This window comes from Silene latifolia, chromosome 9 (assembly GCF_048544455.1).
Source record: "Silene latifolia isolate original U9 population chromosome 9, ASM4854445v1, whole genome shotgun sequence".
Classification (NCBI taxonomy): domain Eukaryota; kingdom Viridiplantae; phylum Streptophyta; class Magnoliopsida; order Caryophyllales; family Caryophyllaceae; genus Silene; species Silene latifolia.
The window spans coordinates 93404926-93416086 of NC_133534.1; the positions used below are offsets into that span (position 1 = coordinate 93404926).

General features: G+C 39.6%; 1 non-coding gene across 1 annotated transcript; it reads right to left on the reverse strand.

The window, feature by feature from the left end:
- Nucleotides 1-7412: 7412 nt before the first annotated feature.
- On the reverse strand, nt 7413-7519 carry LOC141604357 (small nucleolar RNA R71). Its single transcript, XR_012526060.1, has one exon. It is a non-coding gene; the product is annotated as a small nucleolar RNA R71 (small nucleolar RNA).
- Between the last annotated feature and the right edge of the window lie 3642 nt (nt 7520-11161).

The window sequence follows — 11161 nt, forward strand, 5'->3', positions numbered from 1 at the left end:
CGAGAGGCCGTCGTCGACGAAGGAACAAAGCAACAACACGTTGTTTTGCAAATCTGGACAGCAACTTTCAAACTGCAATTTCTCACTCGTTTCACGGTGAAAATTAGATTTAAAAGGTGTTTTGAAAACTAGAAAGAGAGTAGAACAGAGATATTAAAACAATCCCTGCTCGTTTTGAATTATTGGGCACGAAAAACGAGCACAAACAGAACTGGACAGACAGGAAAAGCCGCGAAAACAGAGTGTATGTCACTCTGTTTTTCGAGGGGATTCGTGTACTCTCAAGGGCAATTTGGCTCGTGAATATTTGTCTAAGATGTAGATGGATGTTGTGTGGTTAATTAGGAACATGAAACTATAATTTTAATTGAGGTTTGAGGGTTGAATGAAGGGTTCCAACGAGGACACACAAACTGATTCTCAGTTTTGTATGTCGGTTTTGTCGAGGGTTTTTGAGAGGCAATTAGGGTTTGTTTCTGGAGTTTAAAGCTTGTAAGTGACGGTAGTATGTATGTAGAACTTAGAGGAATGAAAGTATGGCCGAGGGGAGGTATTTATAGGGAGTTAAAGTAGGGTAAAAGAGAGCAACAAGCAGTCGGGCTGCTTTGTTTCGCTGCTGCTGTCCAGCAGCTATTGTGAGCTCGTGTAGGGTTTTGGACGGGTGTTTCTTGGTGTTTAAGCTAGGGTAATATGGGTAGGATACTAGGGTATGGATTAGGGTTAATGGGCACGGGTTTAAGTGGTGTTTGGAGCGGGTTTGGGGCTGTTTAGTGGACTCGGGTTTAAGGGTGACGGACTGGTCTGTGCTGCTATTTGGGGGTAAAAAATAAGGAGGTATGGATGTGGGTTTGTATGGTATTAGGGCCTGGTTATGAGGGTGAGTGATGGGTTGGGTTATGGGTCAGGAATTGGTTCGAGTTTGCTTCGAAAATCGTGCCCAAATCAAGTTGAAAACGAGCTTAAAATCGCGTATAAAATCGTCGTAAAAAACGAGTTCTTCAAATACGATTTATAAAACGATTTAAATTGATTTTTCAAATCAATTAACTAAAGAATGATTTTTCACATCAAAAAATATATTTTATTTTCAATAAAATAAATTTAAGAAAATAAATTCAAGTTAAAACAATAAAATGAATTCACTCAAAAAAACATTTAATTTAAATATCATTTAAATTAATAAAATACTTCGTCGACAACTCTCATTCTACATCGTAAAACGAGCCCAAATAATGACAATGACAACTAAAGAATACATGTGTCCTATCATCATCGGGTGTTTGTCGGGTTCTCTATAAATTCCAATATCGACGGATACGGGTATCTACAGGGTGCCTTATATTTGAAGCATTAGGAGTCTATTTTTGCTCCTCTTTTCATTTGATGCATTTTGCAAACTTTCTTTCACTTTTCATTTCATTGAACTCAAATTGATTTCTTTTTGTGCCCATTCCCTTTGACGACAGAAAATGTGGTAGAACATGGATGATGCATGGATGCATGGTTTCAAGGGTCACCTTGGAATAAACGGTAGCCAAGGAGTTATCACACCACAAGGTACTCTTGACTAGGCCTTAATCCATGGGTCAAAGGATACTAGCATGACACATCCTAGGGTGTTTTACAAGTATTCTAACAAGCAAAGTCTTAAGAAGAAAAAGCATCTACTAGGGTGATGTGACCATAATTAGCGCATATTTAGCCCCCGAATTAGCCTTGTTCCCATGCTTTTTAGTTCATATTTGGGTCATTTATTGTCTTTAGTTCTTTGTTTTACATATTCTTTGAGACTTTGATCCCTTGGTAGGAAAGGAGTGCAAATCTTGCATTTTCATGGCAAAACGAGACTAAATTGATTGAATTCAATGACCAAGCATCAAGGAGAGACAAGATTATAAGGCCTTTGTACATATGATAGTAGATGAGCAATGTTGAGAAAGGATCCTTGCATCCCCGAGGAAATCCCCAAGGATTTTATGAAGAAAAGGGAAGAAAAGAAGAAGAAACAATGCTGAAAAGCAATCCGTGCGGATTGCCTTGAATCCGCCCGTCCTCCACAAGCACAATCCGTGCGTCTTCCTCCAAAGACGCCCGGGTTAGCAGCCACCTGAATCCGCCCAGATTCCCCTGAAGACGCCCGTCTTCCCCTGCCTGAATCCGCCCGTCCTGACTCCAATACGCACGAATTCCAGTACAGCGAAATTTCGTCTTCTCCAAGCTACAAAGAAAGAACCCCTTCCTTCGAAAAATACCGGCTTCTCCCTGCTCAATCTAAAAAGTATAATTACTAGTTTAGCCCTTAGTTAACCCTAATGCATCCACCTAATTTCCACTATAAATACCCCATTAGTCTAATTAGAAGAGGATGTTCTTCTTATCAATTATTAGAGTAGTTAATATCAATCAAATCTCTCTTTAGTATTTTAATCAACAATTAATCAAGTTTTAATACAAGTTTTATTTCCTTAATCTCTCTTTTGTTCATCCTTTATTTTGGGTAATTGAAGATTATTTGGGTTATTATTGGGAGATTGACAACCTCTCATCCAAGCATCAAGTACTTCTTTTATTCTTTGCTTTATTATTGGAATCATTAGTAGGTATAATTCTCTTAATCCCTTTTTAATTATTGTTAATTACTTTCATTTATTCATCATGTTTCCTTTTGTTGGTATGATTGACAACCTTGCTAGCATGATCAACATGATATTGAGTGAGTAGTGACCTAGCTAGGGTTAATGGGTAATTAGGGGAAACCAACATGGGGAATGATTCATGCTTAAATTAATATGCTTTCATGGTTTATTTGCTTGCTTGTTTTGATCTCAACTCATGCACAGGTTATGTTTGATGAAATGTGAGCCTATGAATCCTTGCATTTTTTACCCATCACCTATCTTTTCAATGAGACTTGTAAGACATAAAACAACTCGAGTCTCATTAGACCATGCATGTTGTTGAGTAGGGAAGACTAAGTCGACTTGTAGGTGTTGTACAATCTAATCGATTCGGCTCCGGGACCCAAACTTTTCTAGGATTGTAAGATATAACCCAACTCAATCCATCACAACAATAATTGCTTGCTTATAATTTGAGAACATGTTTGTATGATCAATTCCCATGATTCCCCTATGACCCCATGACACCCTAGTGCTTTTTATCAATCGTTATTGTGACACCCCTAAGACACCACTAGTTTCAATAGAAATCTCATCTCAATTCCCGTCCCTTGGGATCCGACCTTTACTTGCCTCTTTACTAATTGTAGAGTTGTTTGTGAAGCTATAAATTGTGTTTTGATTCGGACGTGACCCAACGACAACATCTATTAAATTGTGAACACGAAACGGACCGATCAAAAATGGCACCGTTGCCGGGGAATTCTAACTTATTTTTATTCAAAAATCCAAAAAAAATTGAAAAATTTCGAAAATCCATAAAAATGTGAAAATTGAAAAACCCAAAAACATGTTTATTTCTTTGGTAGTGTAGTTATGTATATATTGTATATATTGTGTATATTGTTTGTTCTATCCTTGTTCACATTGATTGACTACGCCACATCCGAGACATGAGGATCATGAAGACCGCACGGTATGATCTTTCCAATCTCCTTTTTCCTCTTTATGTTAATGACTATGTGGCTTTATTTTGATTGATGCGGTATAACAATGTGAATTTAGGACTTGCATTTAGTTTATATGTCATATTAGTTGATAGAATCACTTGCATTAGAATGTATATATTAGTTGCATCATGGCATGTAGTTGCATTTAGATGAAACATTTTGAAAAGTGCCTAATTGAGAACTTTGACAAGAGCAACTAAGCCATTACAAATACTTTTTCAACTTAAGACTTTGCCTACTAGAATGGTTGTAAAACACCCTAGATAGTGTCATACTAGTGTCTTTTGACCCATGATCCAAAGCCTAGTCAAGGGTTTGCTTGTGAGTCACCTATTCCAACCCCGTGATGCGATGTGGACTTGGTTAACTTGTCTAGGTGACCTTGATTGACCTTGTGGTAAGGCAACCCAAAAATACTTTCTATCAATAAGCTTGGAGTGCTCATTTCGAAAATTTTGTCATGTGGAAGTAATGTATTGCTAAGGAAACCTCAAATGTTAAGAAATATTTAAATGTTGAGAAATTTAGTTGTTTTGATGGAGGCGTACCACTTCGATGTGCTTTGGAGAGGGATCCATTGAATTGGGCCCTCACACGGTTGTGAATTCGACCGCCCAGAGACAGAGTGACTATCACCCCGAAAAGCTATTGTCTAGAGGTTAACCGGTTACCTAATAAGCGATTGGCGAAAGCAAAGGACACTAGCCCGGAAGGGACAAACCCCATCTTAAATTTTTGAAATGTGAAAGTTAAATGAGGACAATTTTGAATACTAGTCATATCCACCCTTTGTTTATAAAGATTTGAGCATTTCATTCCCAAAAAGCCTTTTGTCAAACCACTTTGTCGAGCTTGGGACGATCCATGACCTTTACTTTTGTAGAGAATTCGAGACTTGTCATGTCATATGCTACTAGCATCATAGGGATCATCATTCCACCACCATCCGATCGCTCTTGACGAAAGCATTTGGAAATTGAGGACGAAAGTAGTCTAGTTTAACACCATTTGGAGGTGATTTAGTGCCATCCTCTTAGCCTTAGTAATTTGTTGAACTAGTATTTGTGAAGGATTATATGCTCTTAAATTTGTTCTCTCTTGGTTGCCTCCGCCACTTGATGAGGAAGTGGCTATTCCTTTTGTAGATGCATCCATTATTTGATTTTGTGTGCTTAATGTTTGGATGTGTCGCCATTTTGGCAAGACCCACCTTGCCTTGCAAGAAGGCATCCTACCTCATGGTTGTCTTGTTGTGAGTTGAAGGGGCGGAGTGAGACCCGCTAATTGTCTCATATCGGCTATGTTATTAGGTTAGTTTAAATAATGGTCCTAGTCTTTGTCACCTCTTTACTCGGGACGAGCAAAGGTTCGGTTTGGGATATTTGATGTGACCATAATTAGCACATATTTAGCCCCCGAATTAGCCTTGTTCCCATGCTTTTTAGTGCATATTTGGGTCATTTATTGTCTTTAGTTCTTTGTTTTGCATATTCTTTGAGATTTTGATCCCTTGGTAGGAAAGGAGTGCAAATCTTTCATTTTCATGGCAAAACGAGACTAAATTGATTGAATTCAATGACCAAGCATCAAGGAGAGACAAGATTAGAAGGCCTTTGTACATATGATAGTAGATGAGCAATGTTGAGAAAGGATCCTTGCATCCCCGAGGAAATCCCCAAGGATTTTATGAAGAAAAGGGAAGAAAAGAAGAAGAAACAATGCTGAAAAGCAATCCGTGCGGATTGCCTTGAATCCGCCCGTCCTCCACAAGCACAATCCGTGCGTCTTCCTCCAAAGACGCCCGGGTTAGCAGCCACCTGAATCCGCCCGGATTCCCCTGAAGACGCCCGTCTTCCCCTGCCTGAATCCGCCCGTCCCGACTCCAATACGCACGGATTCCAGTACAGCGAAATTTCGTCTTCTCCAAGCTACAAAGAAAGAAGCCCTTCCTTCGAAAAATACCGGCTTCTCCCTGCTCAATCTAAAAAGTGTAATTACTAGTTTAGCCCTTAGTTAACCCTAATGCATCCACCTAATTTCCACTATAAATACCCCATTAGTCTAATTAGAAGAGGATGTTCTTCTTATCAATTATTAGAGTAGTTAATATCAATCAAATCTCTCTTTAGTATTGTAATCAACAATTAATCAAGTTTTAATACAAGTTTTATTTCCTTAATCTCTCTTTTGTTCATCCTTTATTTTGGGTAAATGAAGATTATTTGGGTTATTATTGGGAGATTGACAACCTCTCAATCAAGCATCAAGTACTTCTTTTATTCTTTGCTTTATTATTGGAATCATTAGTAGGTATAATTCTCTTAATCCCTTTTTAATTATTGTTAATTACTTTCATTTATTCATCATGTTTCCTTTTGTTGGTATGATTGACAACCTTGCTAGCATGATCAACATGATAATGAGTGAGTAGTGACCTAGCTAGGGTTAATGGGTAATTAGGGGAAACCAACATGGGGAATGATTCATGCTTAAATTAATATGCTTTCATGGTTTATTTTCTTGCTTGTTTTGATCTCAACTCATGCACAAGTTATGTTTGATGAAATGTGAGCCTATGAATCCTTGCATTTTTTACCCATCACCTATCTTTTCAATGAGACTTGTAAGACATAAAACAACTCGAGTCTCATTAGACCATGCATGTTGTTGAGTAGGGAAGACTAAGTCGACTTGTAGGTGTTGTACAATCTAATCGATTCGGCTCCGGGACCCAAACTTTCCTAGGATTGTAAGATATAACCCAACTCAATCCATCACAACAATAATTGCTTGCTTATAATTTGAGAACATGTTTGTATGATAAATTCCCATGATTCCCCTATGACCCCATGACACCCTAGTGCTTTTTATCAATCGTTATTGTGACACCCCTAAGACACCACTAGTTTCAATAGAAATCTCATCTCAATTCCCGTCCCTTGGGATCCGACCTTTACTGTCCTCTTTACTAATTGTAGAGTTGTTTGTGAAGCTATAAATTGTGTTTTGATTCGGACGTGACCCAACGACAACATCTATTAAATTGTGAACACGAAACGGACCGATAAAAAATGGCGCCGTTGCCGGGGACGGTGTTAACTTGATTTAGATTTTCTTATATTGTTATTAGTTGTGTCTTTCTTTGCCTTGGGGAAGTAAAACTCCTCAAGGTTAGTTCTAATTGTTTTCGAGTTGTTTGATATTTTGCATGTCTAGAAGGTCACAAGGTGATTTGTTACCTTTTGACCGTGAAATTGAAAGAACCTTGACAAACAATAGGAGATTTGCTAGGAGGAATTTGAGAGGTATTAGTGAGGTAGTCGATATTCAACCAACTATTGAGTTCATCAACCCTTTTGCAAGAGAAGGTGAGGAGAACCCAACACAAAATACCCCACAAAATCAACCTACAATGCCTAAATTTTCATCACATTCCGTACCCACCGAGGAGAACCTACCCAATGGTACTCCCACACCACAACATTTGACCGGAAATTTTATTGCCAAATCCGCCTTTATCCAATTAGTCGAAAGGAGCCAATTTGGGGGGATGCCTAGTGAAGACCCTCATTCTCATATGGAAACCTTTTGTGACTATTGTGATGCGATTTCTCAAACCGGTGTGACTCAAGACCAAATTCGATGGGTCTTATTTCCTTTTTCTCTAATCGGCACCGCGAAACAATGGTTGAAGGGCCTTGATAAGGCCACTCTCGGAATTGATTCTTGGAAGAAGTTGGCTCTAGCTTTCTACAAAAAGTTCTACCCACCGAAAAAGACTAACATGCTAAGAGCTCAAATTACGGGTTTTAAGCAAAGGGATGAAGAATCTTTGTATGAAGCTTGGGAGCGGTTCAAGGGAATTTGGAGCTCATGTCCTCACCATGGACTTAGCGAGTGGTTCTTGGTACAACAATTTTGGAACGGTCTATATGAAGATTCAAGGAACATTCTCAACATGGGATCAAATGGAATGTTCACCGAAGTTGATGACAATCAAACTTGGAACAAAAGTGAGGAAATGGCGGTCCATAACTCACAATATAGTAGACCTCGCAAGGCTACTAGAGGAAAGAAGCATGAAGTGGACTCTGTTACTCAATTGGGTGCTCAACTTAGTGCTCACATTGACACAATCAATTTGAAGTTTGAAAAAGCTATGGCTAGACTTGAAGAAGCCTCAAAATCACCAAAGCATCATGTTAATGCCATGATGGCATCCTCATCAATCCCAAGTGGGATATGTGAGAATTGTGGAACTTTGGGACATGACCGAAGTGAATGTAGGGGAACAAATGAACAAGTGAATGCTTTCCAAGCATACAAGAGTGGTACCCCTTATTCCAACTATTACAATGAAAACACCAAATTCCATCCAAATCTCTCATACAAAAGCCAAAATGTTCAAAACCCTCAAACAACATACACCCCACCTCCCATGAGAAACCAAAATCAAAGACCCTTTTACAACCAAAACCAAGGTTACCAAAATCAAAATCCATACAATCACCAAAATGACCAAGGTTTTGATGTTCAAAAAGCGGTCCTCCAAATGCAAAAGAATCAACAAGAGTTTTTCACTCAAATGCAAAAAGATAGCCAAGCAAAAGAAACCACCATCAACAACATTCTAGCTCACACTAAGTTGTTGGAAACCCAATTGACTCAACTAGCATCTTCAAGCTCACAAAGACAAAAGGGGCAATTACCACCTCAAAGTAATCCCCCAAGACATAAAACGGTTAGTGCCATTCACTTGAGAAGTGGTACAAGGTATGAAGCACCGAAGAAGCAAGTTGAGGATGAAGTTGTGGAAGCAAGTGATAAGGAAGAAATTGTGCAAAACTCCAAAGATGGAGAATCATCAAAAGAAGAAATTTCAAAGAAAAATGAAGACAAGGTCAAGGAGAAGGAGCCCATTGTGATTAGACTTCCTTTTCCAAGTCGTCAAGCCAAGCCCAAATTTGATGACCAACTTGGAAAGTTTATGGAAATTGTGAAGAATTTGGAAGTCTCGATTCCTTTCACGGAATTAATCAATCACGTGTCGGCCTATGCGAAATACATGAAAGACATCCTCACAAAGAAGAAGTCGATCCGGAAACTTGAGACTATCGCCTTCACTAAGGTGACTAGTGCAATACTTCAAGGGAGTTCACCTCCAAAACTAAAGGATCCGGGAAGCTTCTCAATACCGTGTACCATTGGCGACACCACGATCAACAAAGCCTTATGTGATCTAGGGGCTAGTGTGAGTGTTATGCCGTACTCGGTGAGTAACAGGTTGGGGATGGGAGAGCTTAAATGCACTAATATCACACTCCAAATGGCCGATAGATCGACGAAGAGAACATTAGGGATATGGGAAGATGTTCCCGTACGAATTGGGAAGTTTTTCAGCCCGGTGGACTTTGTCATTGTTGATATGGAGGAAGATTCCAACATTCCAATCAGTCTAGGAAGACCCTTCTTACACACCGCGGGTGCGGTGATTGATGTAAAACATGGTGAGCTCACTCTAGAAGTGGGAGATGAGAGTATAAATTTTAATCTTGACAAGACTATGAGAGCTCCCCGTTTACATGAACCGTGTTTTATGATCGATCATTATAGTCGGAAGGATGAAAGGAAGAAGTCGGAACTCCAATGGAAGAAGAAAATTGAAGATGGTCCATTCAAAGAGCAAGTGAATTGTGACAAAGAGAACTTGCAAAGCTCATCAAAGACGAGCAAAGAAGAAGAACATGGCCTCATTGGCCAAGAAAGGAAATGGGAAAGTTGTCTCCATCAAATCAAGAGATTTTCAATGATCAACTTAATGAAGTTTGTGGTCTTTGGGATGACGAATTTGAAGGGATTTTTAATCCCTACATTGGTAATGCCATCGATCAAGACCGACAACAAGGGCTAAGGTCTATTGAAGAGCTCTATCATGATAATGAATAAGCATTTGATTACTTTTTCAAGGTGTTGAGCAACATAAACAACACCTTGGACATGCCCCCTTGACATCTCATCAAGAATGAGAGTTTGGTGGAGTCCTTCCTAAACCACCATTTGTAAATATTTCTAACTCCCTAACTTGCATTTCAATTCTTATATTGCATTTTTGTTATTTTTGGATTTTTATACTTTGATCAAGACAATTATCATGTTTGAGAGAAGTGAGGGAGGGACTAATAATTTCAATTAATGTGTAGTGCTTTAGCTTAGTGTGGGGATGGCAATTGCCTAGGCTATCCATGCCTTAGTAGTGCCCCCACAATGAAGAACACGAGATGTGAAGAAGAATGAAAAAATGACAAGGGATTGGCAAAGTACACGGATGGAACTGAACCCGGGTACAAAGGGGTCGAATCCGAGCGGATTCAGGAGAATCCGCCCGTCTTCAGACAATCCGGGCGTGTTGGGTAAAAGACGCACGTCCCTCTGAGCTGGACTTTTGATATTTTTTACTGTCAGCGAATCCAGGCGTCCTGCATTCAAATCCGCCCGTCTTCAAAAATCCGCCCGTCCTGAAAGGAAGACGCCCGTCTTCTTGGCTGAAGAAAACAAGAAAAATCCCTATGAAGGAATCCGCCCGTCTTCTGCAGAAGACGCCCGTCCCGTGTTTACAAATACGAGCGTCTTCACTGAAAGACGCCCGTCTTTAGGCGAGTTTTTCCCAACCCAGAAAAGGCAGAATCCGCCCGTCCCGAACAGAATCCGCCCGTCTTACCCCTGCAGTTCAAATTTTTCGGGTTTTTATAAACCCCCTCCCACATTCATTTCTTCATTCCTTCATTCATAACACTACTCATAACTCCAAAACCCTCATCCTCTCCATCACAAAAACAAAATTCCTCAACAACATTCACCAAAATCAAATCAAAACATCCTTTTAACAACAAATCAATCACTCCTCTTCCAACAAAAATCAAAACCAAGCACAAAATCTTCAACTTTTGAGTCGATTTTTGAATTCATAAAGGCAAAGCCTTTCATCTTTAAATCGATTTGGGTGTACTAGAAATTGAAGATTTTTCACTCCTTTCTTGATTAATTCATCAATGGCAAGGACTAAGGGAGCAACAAAGGCAACAAAGGCAAAGGCACTCTCCTTAAGGCAAAAGACTCTTCAAGCAAAGAAAGCATTGGCTATGGTGGTAGCAAACCCAAACTTGGAAGTGCAACAATAACAACAACCTCCCATGGGAGCAACAACATCTACTACTCCGGAAATTGATCAACTTGCAAACTATCCGGAGGTAATTTTCATTTCCAAAACCCATAGGGACACTTTTGCCAAGTTTGCTAGAAAATCATTTCAATCCACCAAGTTCATTTGTGAAGATACCTTAAATAAGTTGGGTGTCCTTGAGAAAACTAGAGCCTTCTTTAAAGCCATGGGGTTGGATAAATTGTTTGAATCAAAAGAATTGACATACCCCTCTAGAGGTGGCAATCGGGTCAGTCGGGTCGGGTTTGGGTCGGGTCACGTCGGGTCGGGTCATATCGGGTTCGGGTCATATCGGGTCAGCATACCCTTTCGGG